Source organism: Miscanthus floridulus, chromosome 19, assembly GCF_019320115.1.
Source record: "Miscanthus floridulus cultivar M001 chromosome 19, ASM1932011v1, whole genome shotgun sequence".
NCBI classification, from domain to species: Eukaryota; Viridiplantae; Streptophyta; class Magnoliopsida; order Poales; family Poaceae; genus Miscanthus; species Miscanthus floridulus.
The window spans coordinates 56,365,460-56,383,644 of NC_089598.1; the positions used below are offsets into that span (position 1 = coordinate 56,365,460).

The 18,185-nt window shown below is 44.8% G+C and overlaps 1 non-coding gene across 1 annotated transcript; it reads left to right on the forward strand.

Moving 5' to 3' along the window:
* Nucleotides 1–212: 212 nt before the first annotated feature.
* Nucleotides 213–321, forward strand: LOC136530240 (small nucleolar RNA R71). Its single transcript, XR_010777724.1, has one exon. It is a non-coding gene; the product is annotated as a small nucleolar RNA R71 (small nucleolar RNA).
* Nucleotides 322–18,185: the final 17,864 nt, after the last annotated feature.

Here is an 18,185-nt window from a genome sequence, read left to right on the forward strand (position 1 = left end):
ACCTCCTTGAGTTGATGCATACCTCCACCCCTCTTGCGAGTTTGTACATGTCTTCATTCCAACCTTGATTGGAGGCCATCTTCTCCACAAGAGTTGTTGTGTCTGGTATGGTGAGTGACAGGAATGCACCTCCAGCAGCAGCAGCATCCATAGTCTCATAGGTACTATTCATCAACCCATGGTAGAAAGTCTGCATGAGTAGCCAATTCTCCATCCCATGATGAGGACATTCCGTAATGTAATCTTGAAAACATTCCCATGCCTCAGGGATAGATTCATCATGTTGTTGCTAAAAGCTTGAAATTCTTCCACGTAGAGCATTGGTCTTGCCTATGGGAAAGAACTTTGCTAGAAAGACAGTGGAGCAGTTATTGCATATAGTATTTCTATCTTTGTTGGCGTAGAACCATTGCTTTGCCTTTCCCAAGAGTGATATTAGGAAGAGGCGAAGTAATATGGCATCTTGGTTTACTCCTTTGATGGTGAAAGTGCTACATATCTCAAAAAGTGCTGGACATGTGCACTCGCATCTTTATGGGCCTTTCCACAAAACTGGTTTGCTTGGACCATATTGATGAGAGCTAGCTTGAGCTCAAATCCATTGTCTCCAACATTGACTATTGGTCTAGTACGGATGTTGGCCATAGTTGGAGCAGAGAATTCACGGAGCGTCCTGTTAGCCATGGCTTCAAATTCTGGTGTTAAGCTTTGCCTTATATGGTTGTCTTCCGACTTTAAGGCTAGAACTTTCTTGAGTTTAGCTCTAGTCCTTCTAATTAATGCTTCTAGATCTTCAACGTAGTTTGTTAGAAGGTCAAAACCGGTCACACATTACCCAGCATAAGATACACAAGTAGACAAAACAAGGGTAAGCCTGTTTGAGCAGAGGTCAATGGTTATCTTCAATCACATCAATAACTATAAGTTTATCAATATTTCCTTTGCCTAGCTGCCTTCCCAAGCAAGGGCACCAAAATGCTTGTTGGTATTTATTAACATGTCACTTGTTTAAAGTAGCCACCTATTATAAACTTATATCTCCTAACATTAATTTACTAGGTTGTCATCCCTAGTGATGATGCTATAGATGTTTGTTGGTACAACACAGTACTACTACTAGAATAATACTAAGTAGTTCTTTATCATTTTATGTGACTAGAAAGAATATATATAAATATATGAATGAAAAGGATCTACAAGTACATAGATAATATACCATTGTAGCACTTTACCCGAGAGTATTCTAGGTATCGTTATTTATATTTTTACCACAGGGAAATTCTAGCATGGACATGTATTGCTATTATGCAATTGAAGGAGAAATAAACCATAACCAATATTCTACTCATAACCGGGGTAAGTCATATGATAAGATATATGATAAGTATTAATAATGATAAATCACTCAGAGTACTCCTTTCTATGGCATTAGCATGGTCAGGTAGAATATTAGGCGAATAACTCTTAAATCATTCTTAATTATAAGTCAAAGCATATATTGATTAGTGCAATTATACCTAGTAGTCATTGCTAAGATCATCTTCATATCTACAGATAAGGGATGTTACTAAGGAAGATTAAGAACAGAGCTTGTTCTTCCTTCATAACTAGATCCTACGTGTGCCTATATTCGGGTAGTGGACTACAAAGGACTCAATGGGAGTGTCACATCCACGATCTACCACATGACCCAGAATATAGGATGTATCCATAGGTAAACAATGTATAAGCACCACGCTTACACAATGTCGACCACTCACCCCATGCGTAGTGGGGCAAGCACTATACGAACTTATGCATGGATATAATGATAAACTAGCTATACTAAGCATATAATCAAAGTAGACAACGAACATTATAACAAAGAATGTGAATAAGATGAATACTAATATTGTCATAACAACTGTAACTAGCATATTAAAGTAATGGAGATACAAAAGAGAGGGGGGGTACAAAGATTATACCAAACCATGCTCTTGACAAGATCAAGAATGCAAGCGAAGCCGGCTTACCTCTCTCTAGACCTAGCCTAACTAGCTATGCCCTAGAATATGGTGGAGCTCTAAGGATGATTAGGGTTTTTGTTTTCTCAAATGACTTATGCAATATATGCCTAGGGGTGGCAGGGGCTGGTATATATAGCCCAGAGCATCCAACATGAGCCCTTGGATGAAACCGACTTAAAGGACAGCGTAGATGCGACCTAGGAGGCGGTGGAGAACCGACATTACAACAGAGGCTAACATGTGGACCCCTAGAGGCCGGGCGGCTTACAGGTGGCGATGTCTCATGCTCCGCTTCGGTGTAGAGTCCTCCCGAATCTTCTAGAGTCTTCTGGTGTCTATTTTGCTACAGATATGTGCAATGAAATTTGACATGTAGGTCCACCTTGATGATTTTCTGAGTAAACCCTACAGAAAATATAGATTCACCAAAACTCATGGAATTTGTTAGTTTAGACCCCTAGACCTTCATTAGTGATTATATTTATGCTCTTATACATGTTATATTGACGGTTTATAATGGTTGTTAACTACCATCAACAATGTTTCATAAAACATAAGGGAAAACTACACTACTAATCTATCTTCTTATGGAAAGGTTATAACTGTGGAGGAGTTATAGCCTAAGTGGGAGAAAAGAATCTGGGTAACTCTCTGTGGTTCCCAAGGGTAGTTGATACTTCATGATAATTTCCATAAGGAAAGTATGCCATGCACTTGTAATAAAAGAATATAACTGCAGGGTATGGATGATTGAAAACATACCCATCATGATAGGTTCACCTTCTAGAATAGCCTCACCTTGAATATAATGAACTCGACCTACCTTTGGACCAGGTCCTTTCTTTGGAGCATCTGCTAATTACCTTGATGAGGATTATTGCTCTACTAATTCATGGGTGCCCTAGGACAATTGTTCTATCTAGGAAGACGACACTCGAGAAAAGTGCCCAACCTTTCCACAATTAAAACATGGGAGGTTAGTATTGTTCGGTGGATTGTTGGGACGAACACCAGTGGCATTCGGCTGGCGTGGATGCAAAGAAATTGTAGTGGGTCAAACAAATGACTACTCCTAGCCATGTTGCTGAGGTGGACGATAAGAAGGATGATGGCCAAGTTGATACACAAACATCTAGTGCTGATTACTGTGACCAGAGAATTCCGTGTGCACATGCTTCCTCATCTTTGCCTCCTTGTGCAGATGATTCTTCTCTTTAAAAGAAATAGCAATATTGATGGTCTCATGATAACCAGCAGTGGAACAACCAGTCAACATCTTTTGGATATTGGTGTCAAGACCCCATATGAACCACTATTTTTTCTTATCATCAGTACTAACATGTTCTGAGGCATACTGGGATAAATGATTGAACTGGGCCAAGTACTCCATCACACTCAGATTTCCCTCCTGTAACTTGAGAAATTGTTCTAACTTCAATGCCATTACACCCGCTGGGATATGCTGAGCTCGAAAAGCGGTGTGAAAGATAGCCCATGGAACCTAATGTCCTGCTAGGTGGCTTGCGAGGAAGTTTGCCCTCTAGGCTCCAGCAGGGCCCTAGAGTTGGTGTGTAGTGAATAGTGTTTTTTGGACATCACTGCAGCAGATCAAGCCAAGTTTTTGCTCAATGGTATGGAGCCAATCATCGGTCTCCAGCAGTTCATTGGTGTCACAAGGTCAAAACCGCGACAAGCATGTTGTTTGAGTTGATCTCAGAGAATGGGGTCTCTAGTGGCTCGGGTGGACTTAGGAACATAAGAATCATGCAGAGAAGATGCAATGGTTTATCCTAGTTCGGGCCAATTTGGTCCCTATGTCCATCAGCTGATGATCCTTATACTCAAGACCACCCAAAATCTGGGGGTTACAACAGAGTGTAATGGAAGAAAAGTTTGTTAGGGGGTTAGCTTGGTGCTAATCCTAAGGTTGCCTCACCACTGGTGGAGTATCCCCTTCATCGGAGAGGAAGGAGATGACAGGATGCAGTGGAGGAGGGGCTCTCGGTGCCCATCTCTGGGTTGCCCTGCTCTTGGTCCAGAGCGGAGGCAGATGGAATGGAATGGAGTGTTTGGTGATTAAACTTGCATCCTCCCCCCTCTAGGTCCAACCTTATCCCTTATATAACGAGATAAGTTGGGTACAAGGTGGTTTAGGAGTTCTAGTCTATGGCCTACATGTGTTAGAGTCCAGGAGCGGCTTCTAGCAGTGTGTCATGGACCATCGATGTGTCTTAGAGCCAAAGAAGCCTAGGCATCATCTGACTGCTCTATTCTAACACTCTACGTGTCAGGTGGTATTGGCTTGGACTAGCCTCCCCTGGGTAAGACCTTCTGGATTCTTCTTGGTTGCAAAGGAGGTAGGCTCCATGGGCTGACGCATGGGCCCAAAAGGCCATCAGTCCTCGGAGGCCACAGGAAGCTTTGTCTTCTTGTGTCACACCCCGAACATGATGCTATAGGAGGAGCAGTTGGTAGGGGCATGCCTAAGGAGCGAGGCCAGGGAGCCCCTAGGCATCGGTAGCCTATGCTTGTATTCTCATGCCTAGGCCTTGGCTGGCATCGATAGTCGGGCAGGAGCCAAGGACTAGGCTCAGTCGTGTTGTAGATCAGGAGCCCAAGGCTTAGGGAAGCCCTCGAGCCCTAGGCTAAAGCTACAATCAAGTCAGGCTTAGCTGAGTCTATTTGCTATAGCCTGAGCATGAGCGTGCCCGATGGGTATAGCCTTCGAGCCCCTGGGCGATCCTAAAGGGGATGGCCAGGGGATCTTTTTCATTTAGGAACCATTGGACCCAAGGCTTAACATACCAATATGTTAGGATCTCGTTAGGAGCCCCTGAGCCCTTCATGGCCTCACCTAGCATGATGGCGATGAAGGGCTGAATTCAATCTTCTGGTGACTGAACCCTCCTTGGCGGGGATGGCTTCCGCTGGTGAGAGTGTTGTGCCCTGCTTGGGGCCTTCTTTTCTAGTGTGATGGATGGTGCCCAGCCATTGAGGCTGAGCGAAGATTATGCTGATGCTTTCATGAGTCCATATCACATGGGACTTTGACTTGAGTGAGAGCTCGATGGACTCATCAAGGAGTCATCAACTATAGGCCTAGGGGCGCCCTCCTTTCTGACCAAAGCCTACCATGGGTTAGGTGATCAAGAGTGCTAGGCTCTAGCTCAGGGCCATCTGATCATTCAGAGCTCCACTCCCTTCTGAGGGCTACGATAACTGGTCCCGATCCTCTCAAGCTGGCTTTCTAGGGCCGACCCTCTACAGCCATAGATCGAGGAAGTGGGAGTGTGTTGAGGCTTAGATGGAGGATCTCATGGGGCCCACTGCTCAGCAGCTCCTGACCCAACTTCGAGGAGTTGGTTGGTTATTGGGGGATGCACCACCCAAGCGCCCATTGATTAAGGGTTGGACTGCTTCATCTAGGGAGCCAGCGTAGCCCCTGAGGCCATTTTGGGGCCTCCTTACCAGTGAAGGGGGCGTCTTTTGGGGTGTCCTATTCACTGTTGCCTTGCACAGGTGGTTGATGACATCTGGGCCATCGTGCCTAGTGGAGGAGTTATGACGCACATGCACCCCCACACCTTCCCATCTCGTCTAGGAGATGGGACGTCGGGGCCACATGGAGTAGATCTGGTGGAGGAGGAGCTGTAGCACTTGGTGCACATGGATCTGAGCCATCAATGATAGCTGGTGGGCCCAGGGGGAGGTGGATCCCCCAAGTCCTATGAGGAGGCATGTGCAGAGTGGGTGGCGCGTGTGGGGAAAGTGGAGCAAGGACTTGACTTGTTGCCAGCGGTTCCCTGACTCTGCCTTTACTACATAGCCATCATCATGCAACCACTTAGAGGCATGCTATGGGGATTGAAGGGACGCCTAGCCGATTCCCTATGGTCCTTTATAGCCACTAATGACTGATCGGATAGTGCCACTCACAGTGCACTGCATTTGGCTATAAATGGGCCCCCCAAGGGACACGACATCTTCAATCCCTTCCTTTAGCCCCCTCTCTTCTTCTTTAGATCCATATTTTTGGCGGCGATGGTGGTGGTGATGAAGTGTGACGCTTCCCTCTGAGTGAGCTTGGTGTTGTTCGCCGGGCGGCTACGTCTTTGAGGGTGGAAGGACTCCAGCGAAGGAGGGGTGATGGTGCAATGTTAGAGGTGTTTGCCATGTCCCCCCTCCCTAGAGGGCATAAGGACTCCAGTGATGTCGCTGGAGTTCTTGTACCCTCTAATGTGGGAGGAGGGGTCATGGCATGCCAGTCACTATCCCTCCATCCTAGCGATGTGGAAGGAGGGCTATCCACGTTAACGGTGCAATGGTTGACGTTGCTTGACATCAGGTGGCCCCTTCACCCTAGACACACGTGCTGCAGGGCCCCGACCCAGAGGTCAGGCATGCCCTATGGTCTCTATAGCTATATAGGTGGTAGTAGATTATGGTTTCTACTGCCGTATATTGTAATTGGGTCATTCCCAATCAATGAAATGAAATTACCTTCACGTGTAATTCCATTTTGCTCTTGAGTCATGCTCAAAGACTTATACCTCATTAGGCTGGGCTGTTACAATGATGGCCTCATTGGCCAGGATCATTGAGCCCATGCTACTAGTGGGTAAGTCTGTGAGAACTTTGAGTTTGCGGTTGTTCTATGCCCTAGTCATTTCCCCAGGGGGGAGATTCTTGGCTTCTCGATCGAGCCAATCGCATAGTTCCCAAGCCTGTCTATCGGTGCTTGAAGGCTTCCTGCCTCCCTCGCTGGGTCACCATGAGTGACTCGAGGCTAATACTCAGACATCACTCATTCGATGGTCAGGACGCTTCTGAGTGTCTCGGCTATAGCCACATGGGCTCATCTCCTGAGCATCCCTCGCACTTTTAGTTGCTTCAGGTGACCTTGAAGCCTAGTGAGCCAGTGTTGAACCCTTGGCGATGCCCCTTCTAGGGTGCCCCTAGACTGGCATGTGGTGTTGTGGAATGATCCGATGAAGGATCAGGAGATAGGCAGATAGCTACAAAGAAAAACATAATGGACATAAGAGAGGGGAAAGAAGACATAGCTAGTAGCAAGATGGCTGGGGCCGCTCCATTAGCGCCTTGCTGATATTTTGCCTTCTCCTCCTACTCCGTCTGTCCCATCCTCGCCTCACTTAGGGGCCTTCTACAGCAGTCCTCCTTCAAAAAAGGTCAGCAAGTGGTTAGCTTAGTGAATCTTGCGATGCGGTCGAGCCATCGTTGGGATGGCTCAGGTCAAGGAAGATAGCGAATAGTAAACAAAGGTAAGCAAAGTAAGAAGGTTGGGAGGATGGGACTTATCTTGGTTTTTGTTGTTGGAGAGGTAGGCCGGTGAAGGAGGCCGGTAGGGGGGGGGCATGGCTCAGGAGGCATCACTTCTATGCGGATGGCTCGGCAATGGCATTCCCTCATGGGTAAAGGTCAAAACTCACCTCAATTGGGTCAGCCCCTTCCAGGGGCCGAGCACCTAGATGGAGGGGCTAGCCGAGCCACCTTTGCCGCTAGAGTTCTTGATCACCTCACCGATGCTCGGTCAGTCGAGCAGCACCGCTGTCTTGGTTGCTTCCACCACCGACGCCCTCCTTGAGTCATAGCTAGGGCTGTTGAGAGCACATGGGGTGACGAGTGCGGTCGCTTGGGCGATGCAATCTTGCTTGCAGTAGTAGGCTTGCTCAAAGCTACCCTCAATAGTGATGACCCTCTTCAAGTTGGGCATCTTGAGCTTGAGGTAGGTGTTGTTGGGGATAGCCATGAAGTCGGCAAAGTACAGTCAACCAAGGAGGATATGGTAGACATCGGGGAAGTCAACGACCTCGAAGGTGAGCGGCTCCTTGCGGAAGTTGTTTGGCCGGCCGAAGGTGACGTTGAGCCAGATGCACCCGAGGGGCATGGCTTCCTTCCCTAGCGCAATCTCATAGAACAACACCTTGCTTGGGCGTAGGCTGCTCCAAGGGATGCCCATCCTATTGAGGGTGCTGGCTTAGAGTATGTTGAGGCTGCCGCCCCCATCTATCAGCACCTTGGTGAGGCACATGGTGCCCATGATCGGGCTGAACACGAGTGGGTAGCGCCCCGGATGAGGGATGTGATCAAGATGGTCTTCTTGGTCGAAGGTGATGGCCATCTAGGACCACTAGAGCCATGTTGGGGTGGTGAGGTTGTGGATGATGTTCACCTCTTGCTCGATGATGCGGTGTTGCAAGCAGGATTCATACTCCTAGGAGCCCTCGAAGATCATGAGGCAGCGCTCGGCCTCAGGGAACTCGTTGTCTTACTCCTAGGCACCTTCCACTAGGTCATTGGCCTTTAGGGCAGGCTTCTAGGACTTTCCCTATTAGCCAAGGGTCCTACAGATGTAGCCCTTCATGGTCGCATAGTCCTTGAGAAGATGCTTCACCTGCCCCCCTTGGAATGTGCAAGCAGACTCAAGCGCCTTCTTGAAGTGTTCTGATCGTGCAGCGCGCCCATAGAGCTAAGGTCTAGTAGTGCGGTCAGTCACGGCATCCATCTCCTCCCTACAGTGCTTCTAGTCCTTGTTTCACCTATCACGGCATCACTGGGATGAGGTGGCATCATTAGCACCATCACCACCACTATGGTGGTCGACGACCTTGGCTTTCCTACTGAAGTTGGCCTAGATGGCCTCCTCGCTAATGGCTTACTACGTGGTGATGTCTTGGGGCTCCCGCATCGTGCGTAGGGTCTTGTGGCCAAGCACGTGGATGAGTGCCTTGCTGGTCATGTCATAGATGAAGGTGTTGATCACGTCAGCATCGGTGATGTTTGGGAGCTCATTGTGCTTCTTGGTGAAGCATTGAATGTACTCCTAGAGGTTCCTCAGGTGGGTGTAGGTACCCTAGAAGTGGCCGATGAAGCCCGCATGGAGATCGCCCCAGCAACGGATGCTACCGGGCTCGAGCTGCTCAAGCCAAGCTCTGGTTGAGCTTGACGGAAGTAGAGGTAGGTACTAGATGGCGAAGTCATCGTCTGACCCCCTAGCATTCATGGCAAGGTGGTAGTTGATGAGGACATCACTACTTCGTCGCATACAAGCCAAGGAGAGGAGGAGGTCCAGCATGGCGTCCAATTCATCTTTTTCATGGTGGAAGCCCAGTCCAACTGAAGTTGGAGCCCATCTCGGGTTCTAGGACTAGTCTGCCTTAAATTGGTCACCCAGGACGAATCTAGACTCCGTTTTCGACGATCCACAAATGGTTGGAAAGCTAATTTGATAAGGAAGCCAATCCAAGTGGTTTCACATCAAAACACCTTCGGAATCAACAGGAATCGTCGAAACAAGTCAGCATCTTGAATCTGCCAGGGTGCTACGACACCGTCTTTTGGTCCGTTGGACCATGTATCGTGTTTGGGCCCATTAGGGGGCGCGTCCAGGGGGTGACTCCCAAGACTCTATAAATAGCAGTCATCGCTCTCCTTAGGGTTTGGGTTTTGTTTAGTTCTTGATTTCCTCGTGAAACAGACATCATTTTGCTGCAACTGTGCCACCAAGGCTACTTGCTGTGAACCAGGGCCCCAATTCTTGATCTTGTTCGCCTATGACGATTAGTCCTTTTGAATAAAGACTTGAACTCCTTCTCGTTATCATAAGCCTCATATTTATTTGCAATTTCAGATTGCATTCATCCCGTTCTTGCTTGTGTTCTCGATTCGCTTGCAGAAAAGCCTTCTCGGCGAGGTCAATTGCGTTCGCGTGGTTGATAACCAACGAAGCAGTGGTGTAACGGTTGTGGGGGTCCAAATCAGTCTTGGTTTGAAGCTTAGATTGTGAACATTGAGTCTCCACTAATCGACGTTATCATACCTTTCGGAAGATTAGGCCTAGTCTACATCAAGTGGTATCAGAGCCAGGTTGCCCGTTAGGTATAACTTTGTTTTCCCCTTTAGATTGTTACTATTTTTGCATTATCTATAGTCCACAAAAAGCCAAAAAAAATATACATCGTCACATATTCCCTGTCCTATAGCCTCATTGTGCCATGCAATTTCGTCTCTATTTCGCGTTGTTGAGTTTGTGCCCAAGGTCAAGTTCTGGTTGCTGGTTTTAGATCATTTTTAGTCTAGTTTGTGTTTTCCCCTTTGTTTTTTATCATAATCCGTGAACATCTCCAAGTCTTGTTGAGTTTCCTTTGTATCCATCAAACCCTAGTCCACACCATCTAATTTCCTACACTTGTCTTCACTGTTTCCATCAAATCATTGCTGTCATAACCAATTTTGCACGCATTGCTGGGGTCAGAGATTTTTATTTGGGTCAAAAAGTGGTCATAAGATCCTCTTTTCGTGGTCACAAGTTTTTTATCGATTTCGAGCACGTCTTCTGAAAATTCCACAGGCCACGTCTTTCACTTGTTTAAGCTCATATTTTCTATGGTTACTTCTTTTGTGCTCCTAAGTGAAGAAAAAATATCAAAAAAATAAAAAGAAAAAGTCAAAATTTCTCAAAAAACAACGATAGCCCAAAAAATAGAAAAAAGAGAGGGGGCAAAAGAGGAACAATATCTAGAAGAGCACATAGAGAGCGCCATTTGAGCTGTGTTTGCGTGTGCTGATTTCTACCTTGTTTCTAATCATATTCTTGCTGTTCACATCACTTGATACATCTGGTACTTAGAACGTGAGTAGGCCAGCAACTAAGACAAGTACTTGGGATACTTATTCAGCTTTGCTATTCAGTTGCGAATTTTGTTATTCCTTGCTACTATATTGTGCCTGTTCAATCTCCACTTTCTTCTAACCAAGTACAGGTTTGCCTTGCAACTGTTACACTCTAGCTACAATGGTATCACAGTCACCGACCGATTGCACTGTCTGTTGCTTTGGTAAGAACACTTGTAAGACCGTGGTAAGACGCTTGAGAGTTGAGTGCCTTATTTTTTCTTATCCATAACCTAAGTAGTTGGTAGGGATAATACTATTTGTGTTGTCTTTTCCTTTCTACTAACCATGTCAGGAAAAGCTAGAGGCAGCGGCTAAGGAAACGAGGACGCACCTACAGATTTCAATGATTGTGTTTCTAAGAATGAGCTTCGTGTCGTTCTTGATGACAAGTTCAATGAGATCCTTCAACAAATCACCAATTTGGCCAAGAGGATTGAAGATGTTGAACAACGACATCCTAAACCACGTCCTGAAGAAGATGATGATGATCTCTCTGAGGAGGATGATGGCGACGTGGAGGCTGAAGCCGAAGCTCAATGATGTGCTGAGGATGCACGTAACCGTAATCGGTTGAACTTTAACCAACGCGGTATGGGAGGTAACAACCAAGGTAATAATGATCCTTTCTCTAAAACCAAGTTTAAGATACCTCCTTTTTCTAGTTCTGCTGATCCTAAAGCATATTTAGATTGGGAGATGGTTGTAGATCAAAAATTTAGCTCCCATCAAGTACCTGAAGAATATAGAGTTAGACTTGCTACTAGTGAGTTTACTAGTTTTGCTCTTTTCTGGTGGAATGATATTTGCAATAATGCTAATGTTAATGCTCAAATACCTCAAACCTGGACTGTACTTAAACGATGAATGAAATTGAGATTTGTTCCTCCATACTATTAGCGTGATCTATGATTAAAACTACAACATTTAAATCAAGGTAGTAAAACTATTGAGGAATATTATCAGGAGCTTTTAATTGGTCTAGCACGTAGTAACATACAAGAGGATGAAATGGATAAGTGTTCTAGATTTTTTGGAGGTTTGCGTCATGAAATACAGGATGTTCTTGACTATAAAGAATGGACTAGATTTTCATAATTATATCATTATGCTATTAAAGCTGAAAGGGAAGTACAGGGATGACAACCTAGGCGATCCATGACTCCATCCATTCCTTCACGTCCAACCGAGGTGAGTAAATTTTCTAATGTGCAGACACCACCAGCGCCTGTAAAGAAGAGTTCTCCTATCACACCTTCTTCTAGTGGATCTGCTACACCTTCCTCTAGTAGCTCTTCTAAAGTTGTGTGCCACCGCTACAAGGGCATGGGACATATTGCTAAAGAATGCCCCAGCAAACGCGCATATATTGCTACTGATGATGGTGGGTATGCTAGTGCTAGTGATGAAGAGAATGAATTTGCACTTGCAACTAATCTTTATGTAGATAAATTTGTGGATAGTGCTGAAGACCTGATGAGGTAATTGATAGTGTGGCATGCATTGTAGACTACAAATCAATCCTTGTTCAGCGTGTTTTGAGTACACAAGTTGAGCCAGTAGACAAGCTACAACGCCATAATTTGTTTCAAATGTTCCTCATTGTCAGTAATTTCCGTGTTCGTGCTATAATTGATGAAGGGAGCAGCAATACCTTGGTAAGTTCTGAGCTTGTCAAGACTCTTGGTTTATGTACACGTGCTCTTGCATATTCATACCATGTTCAGTGGTTCAACAATAGTGGTAAGGCAAATGTAACACAATCTGCTCGTGTGCATTTTTCTATTGAGTAATACCATGATTATGCTGATTTTGATGTCGTGCCTATGCAAGCTTGTTCACTTTTGTTAGGCCGCCCTTAGCAATATGATAATAATGTTGTACATCATGGTAGGCAAAATAGATATACTTTTATGTTTAAAGGAAAGATCATTGCTTTACTTCCTTTAACACCTGCTGAAATTGTGCAATATGAAAAGGAACTTGCTGAAAAAAATGCCTTGATAACGACTCTAGCAAACTATTAAATGAACCTTCAAGTAACATGAAAGAAGTTTTATTTGCTCTAAAATCTGTTCTTGTTGTTCATGATGAATCATGTTATGCTCTAACTTGTACATAGCCTATATGTCCACTTGGTCCTACTCCTAGTGCTATGCCTCTTGTTGGTACTAACCTTTTGCTAGAGAAGGAGGATGAATTTCCAACAGGGAAGCCACCATGGCAGCTGCCTTTGCGAAGGATGGGGCGCCAAGATGAACGTCTTCTTCCGGAACCATCGTTGCTGTCATCCCATGGAGGAGACGATCTACTTCAGTCGAGGACGACTTCAATTCAAGAAAGGGAGGACAATGAGGGCATCACTACTTTGTCGCATACAAGCCAAGGAGAGGAGGAGGTCCAGCATGGGCATCCAATTCATCTTTTTCATGGTGGAAGCCTAATCCAACTGAAGTTGGAGCCCATCTTGGGTTCTAGGACCAGTCTGCCTTAAACTAGTCACCCAAGAAGCATCCGGACTCCGTTTTCGACGATCCACATATGGTTGGAAAGATAATTTGATAAGGAAGCCAATACAAGTGGTTTCACGTCAAAATACCTTCAGAATCAATAGGAATCGTCAAAACAAGTCAGCATCTAGAATCTGCCAGGGTGCTGCGACACCGTCTTTTGGTCCGTTGGACCGTGTATCGTGTTCGGTCCCATTAGGGGGCGCGTCCAGGGTGGGTGACGCCCAAGACTCTATAAATAGCAGCCGTCGCTCTCCTTAGGGTTTGGGTTTTGTTTAGTTCTTGATTTCCTCGTGAAACAGACATTGTTTTGCTACAACTGTGCCGCCAAGGCTGCTTGTTGTGAACTAGGGCCCCAATTCTTGATCTTGTTCGCCTATGGCAATTAGTCCTTTCGAATAAAGACTTGAACTCCTTCTCATTACCATAAGCCTCATATTTATTTGCAATTTCAGATTGCATTCATCCCATTCTTGCTTGTGTTCTTGATTCGCTTGTAGGAAAACCTTCTCAGCGAGGTCAATTGCGTTCGTGTGGTTGATAACCAACAGAGCAGTGGTGTAACGGTTGCGGGGGTCCGAATCAGTCTTGGTTCGAAGCCTAGATCATGAACGTCGAGTCTCCACCAATCGATGTTATCATACCTTTCGAAAGATCGGGTCTAGTCTACATCAGTAGTCCTCTAGCCAATGGTCTAGTTTGGTCTCACCGTCGTACTTGGAGATGTGCGTCGGCGGCCAAAAATGCCTAGGGTAGGGGACCACATGGATCGCTAGCCAATGGTCTAGTTTGTCCCCAACCAGCATATTTGGCTTGGTACCCATAGGAAGATCCCACTTGGTCTCGGCCGGCAAAGCCAATGTAGGCCGATCCTTCAGGTATTGGGTCAGTGCCACAATATCGAGGCTACGATGCATGAGACAGTCTCATGGAAGCACTTCTATGAGGTGCTGCCACCCTAACCTATAGATCAAAAGTGAAAGAATTCATAGTATATAAACTAAGATTCTGGTTAGGTAACAGAATCTTAGTTGTATACGCAAGATACATCATGGTAAGTTGTCCATTATCTCTCTTTTTAAGCATATGGGCTTGACAGAAATAATCAAAATCTATATATAAATGCTCCTCGTCAATGTAAGAGATCAAACAATCATTCAACAGACCCAAATTTTGGGCAATTCGAGTGACTAAAGAAGTGCACTCGACATCACCCATAAGAGTAAAAACTTCTAACCAATGGCAAACTATAAATTTAATGGGTGAAACCTTTGCCCTTTTCACAACAGCATAAAGCAATTTGAGATCATATATCCTCACAGGGCAAGTATCTGGTCTAGGAAACATGGTAAATCCTAGCCACTTATGAAGGAACTGAAGTGTGGGATGTCGGATATCATTGGTGCAGGGGCGATGAAATTCATTAAGCCTCAAAATTTCCTTCTAGAATTTTTGTCTATCAAAATCTTACAAAGCTTGGTCTACATCTACTACACATTGTGAATTAAATCCTAGGAGTAAACTTAGGTCCTTCCAGGGAGAAGAAAAATCTTTCCCAAAAGTCTAAATTTAACCCCGGTATCAGTGATTTGCAGTGTGCATAGGAATTCCAATGTCAAAAGTTTAGACCCGTGCTCAGTAATATTCCAAAAACCATCCCACCCAATAGCTCTAAAAACAAAATCGAACTCTCTGTCCATACATGTTGCTTGTAGTAGGAGAGGATCATATGCAGTAGTGTGTACAAACCTTTGGATCTTCAGCTTCTTGAAGGCTTCATTCCCCACCCTAGTTTTCCAGCGGATATGTGATTCCTCCAGTAGAATGTTGCTTGTGAATGATGATGATAGCGACGGTGCCTGGGCCACAGGAGATGGAGCATCGACCTGCATGCTAGAGCTCGATCTAGAGGATGAACTCCTCAACGAATAAGAAGATCCCGCACGGGTGAGCTTGTCCTTCAGCTTGTGCATCATCCTGTAAAAATCAATAGAACAACAAAAACTCATGGAATGGGTTAGGAAAATAAAATGATTAGTGGTTAGCTATTAAGAGTTAGTCATCCGGGGGTTAGCTGTTTTCTCTAAGCAAAGTTTCAGCACAACTTCTACCCTTAATATTTTAGCTCTTTTTTTCTACAGCACTTCCATTAATAGGATTACTAGACTTCTAAATTGAAACTCAAAATTTGGAGGGAGACACTACTAGAAATATCCACTTCTATGATGAAAATCTTAATGATGAATTCGAAACCATCATAAAAAATCACTTTTTATGATGACTCTTTCATTTTCATCATAGAACAGTGGTGATGATCCCACAACCCTTCCTATCTATGATGAAATAAGACACCATCACAAAAAAACATCATACAATAGCACAGGGTTCATCACAAAAACCCTGGCGCGACTGTTCCTGCTCATCTATGATGATGATCTTTAGAACTGTGACGATCATGGTTTCATCATTGATCTAATTACACATCTGTGACAAATAGTTTTGATCTGTAACGAATGGTACTTCATCATAAATCTCCACACAGTCCTTTCTCCATCCGATGTGCACCTATGGGACCTACTGTTACTCATCCGTGACGCTTGCAATTCATCATAAAGTCTTCGCTCGGTCCTTTCTCCATCCAACATGTACCTATGGGACCTACAATTACTCATATGTGACCCTTCCAATTAGTCATAAAAAGTCTTCGCTCGGTCCTTTCTCCATCCCACATGTACCTATGGGACCCTTCTCCATCTGAAGAGTGGGACCCGACCGCTCACGTGTCACGTGTACCTTTAGGACCTTTCTCCATCCAACCTGTGGGACCTGACGGCTTACGTGTCATGTGTACCTATGCGACCATCTGACCTATGGGACCTAATGACTCATGTGTCATGTGTACCTATGGGACCTTTCTCAATCTCCATCCAACCTGTGGTACCCGATGGCTTGCATGTCACTTGTACCTTTTGTGCTGCTGGGGTCTAATAAATTCAAAAAAAACTCAATTCCTGGGAGTCAAACCCGACACCCGAAGGAAGGAATGCATGGTCTTTACCATTGTTCTAGACACCTAATTGTATTGATATGTCTTTAGAGTCGTTATAGTATTATATTCTCTATGTGGATGCCCTATAGGTTGACCTATATTGGACATTTCCCCTTCAAGTGGAAAGAAATTTGTGCCCGTTAGACTAGCGGTGGCAGGTGGAGGATCCTCAGTGTGCTGTGGTGGCTTTGGTGCCCTTTTAGAGGCTAGGCGATGGGGCTTGCTGGTGGAGCATGGTGGCATTGGTGTCCATGTCCGTTGTGTGCCATGGCAGAGGCAAAAGAAACGATCCACATGTGTCCTTTATCGGCTTTTCCTGTTTGCTTCACTGTTTTGGTCCTTGCTTGAACATAAGATATACAAGAAACATTCTAGCATTAGAGATCTAGATAGGCCAATGATATGATGATGAAAAGAACTAGGAGGTGGCACTGCTTGGTTTTCTACTGATGTCTTGGCTTTCTACATATGTGTGCAACTAGGCCTGTTAATTGTCAAGTGCTTGCTTGATTATATCTATCTATCTAGGAAAATAAATAGGCCCATTACTTTTGACTTCAAAACCGTTGTAATTGTCTCCTCTTATACCTATCTTTGTTGGATTATTTTCCTCTTTAGTGATCTCATTACTGAGCAAGCTCTCATCCTCCTGCACACTAATGAAATGGAGGAGGCCCTCAACAAGAGGAACACACTGGCCTGCCTCATGAATGATGTCATTGTTGAGATCCTCCGCTACCTTCCCACCTGCTCCTTGTTCTGCTGCAAATGTGTCTATCGCTCCTGAAATCGTCTCATCTCAAACAACAGTAAGTTGATGCCTCAGACTATGGCCGACTTCTTCTACGACACTAAGAATGACCATCGACACTACACTAGTATCACCAATGACCACCCCTCCTTGTCCATCTTGCCCTTCACCTTTGATAATGTAGCTATCTCAAATTACTGCAATGACCTCATCCTATGCTGGTGCCTTGGGGCTGATGGATACTGCTATGTCATCTACAATCTGGCAACCTAGAAGTTGAAGATACTGCCGTCTAGCATCCATTATGTAGGTGAGGATCAATTAGGGTTTGATCCGATAGCCTCCTCGTACTTCCATGTGATTGAATATTTGGATGATAATGATGGTGAGTGTGTGGTTTTGGACATGTACTCAACTAAAACTGCAACATGGATCTTTAAGGAATCTAAATGGCGTGAGGTGGCTCAGGTGACATTTGAAAAATTAGAAACTATGTTTCTTAACGGTTGTTTGCACTATATGGGGTACGCAATGGGTGGCCATCATATACTTGTTGTGTATATGGAGGGAAAGACATGGAGGAAAATTCCTAATAGGGCACGTGGTTTCAGACACAACATCCATCAAGCTCAAGGTCACTTGTGTGAATGTATTATTAGTGGTCGCAATATGTCCAAGCGTTCAATCTAGATTCTTGAAAACTATGGTACTAATAAATGGACATTGAAGCATACTGTCAGCATATGTAAGGTGTTTACAAAGACTAAGGTTCAATGTGGTTACTTGGATCTTGAGTCGAGCTACTCAGCGGTTGTAGTTCACCCAGAATAGAATTTGATTTTATTTGTTGGGCCTAGGGAGGAAAGTGTCATCATCGCATATAACATGGATAGCAAAAAAGTTCATGTCATCCCTACACACATTCCGTATGGTAGACATGACGTCATGCCAAACTTCATCGGTAGACCTTACTATGTTCCCTATGTTCCCTTGTTCTCGAAGTTGGAGTCATTAGCAAAGTAGTAAATAAAGCTGCATTTGATGTATTTCTTTGTCATGATATGTTTAAATGGATCAATGTTGTTTGATTGTCTATGCATATGTTCAGTGTTGTTATGGTAAATGCATGTGTGCAACTAGGCCTATTAATTATCAAGTGCTTGCTTGATTATACC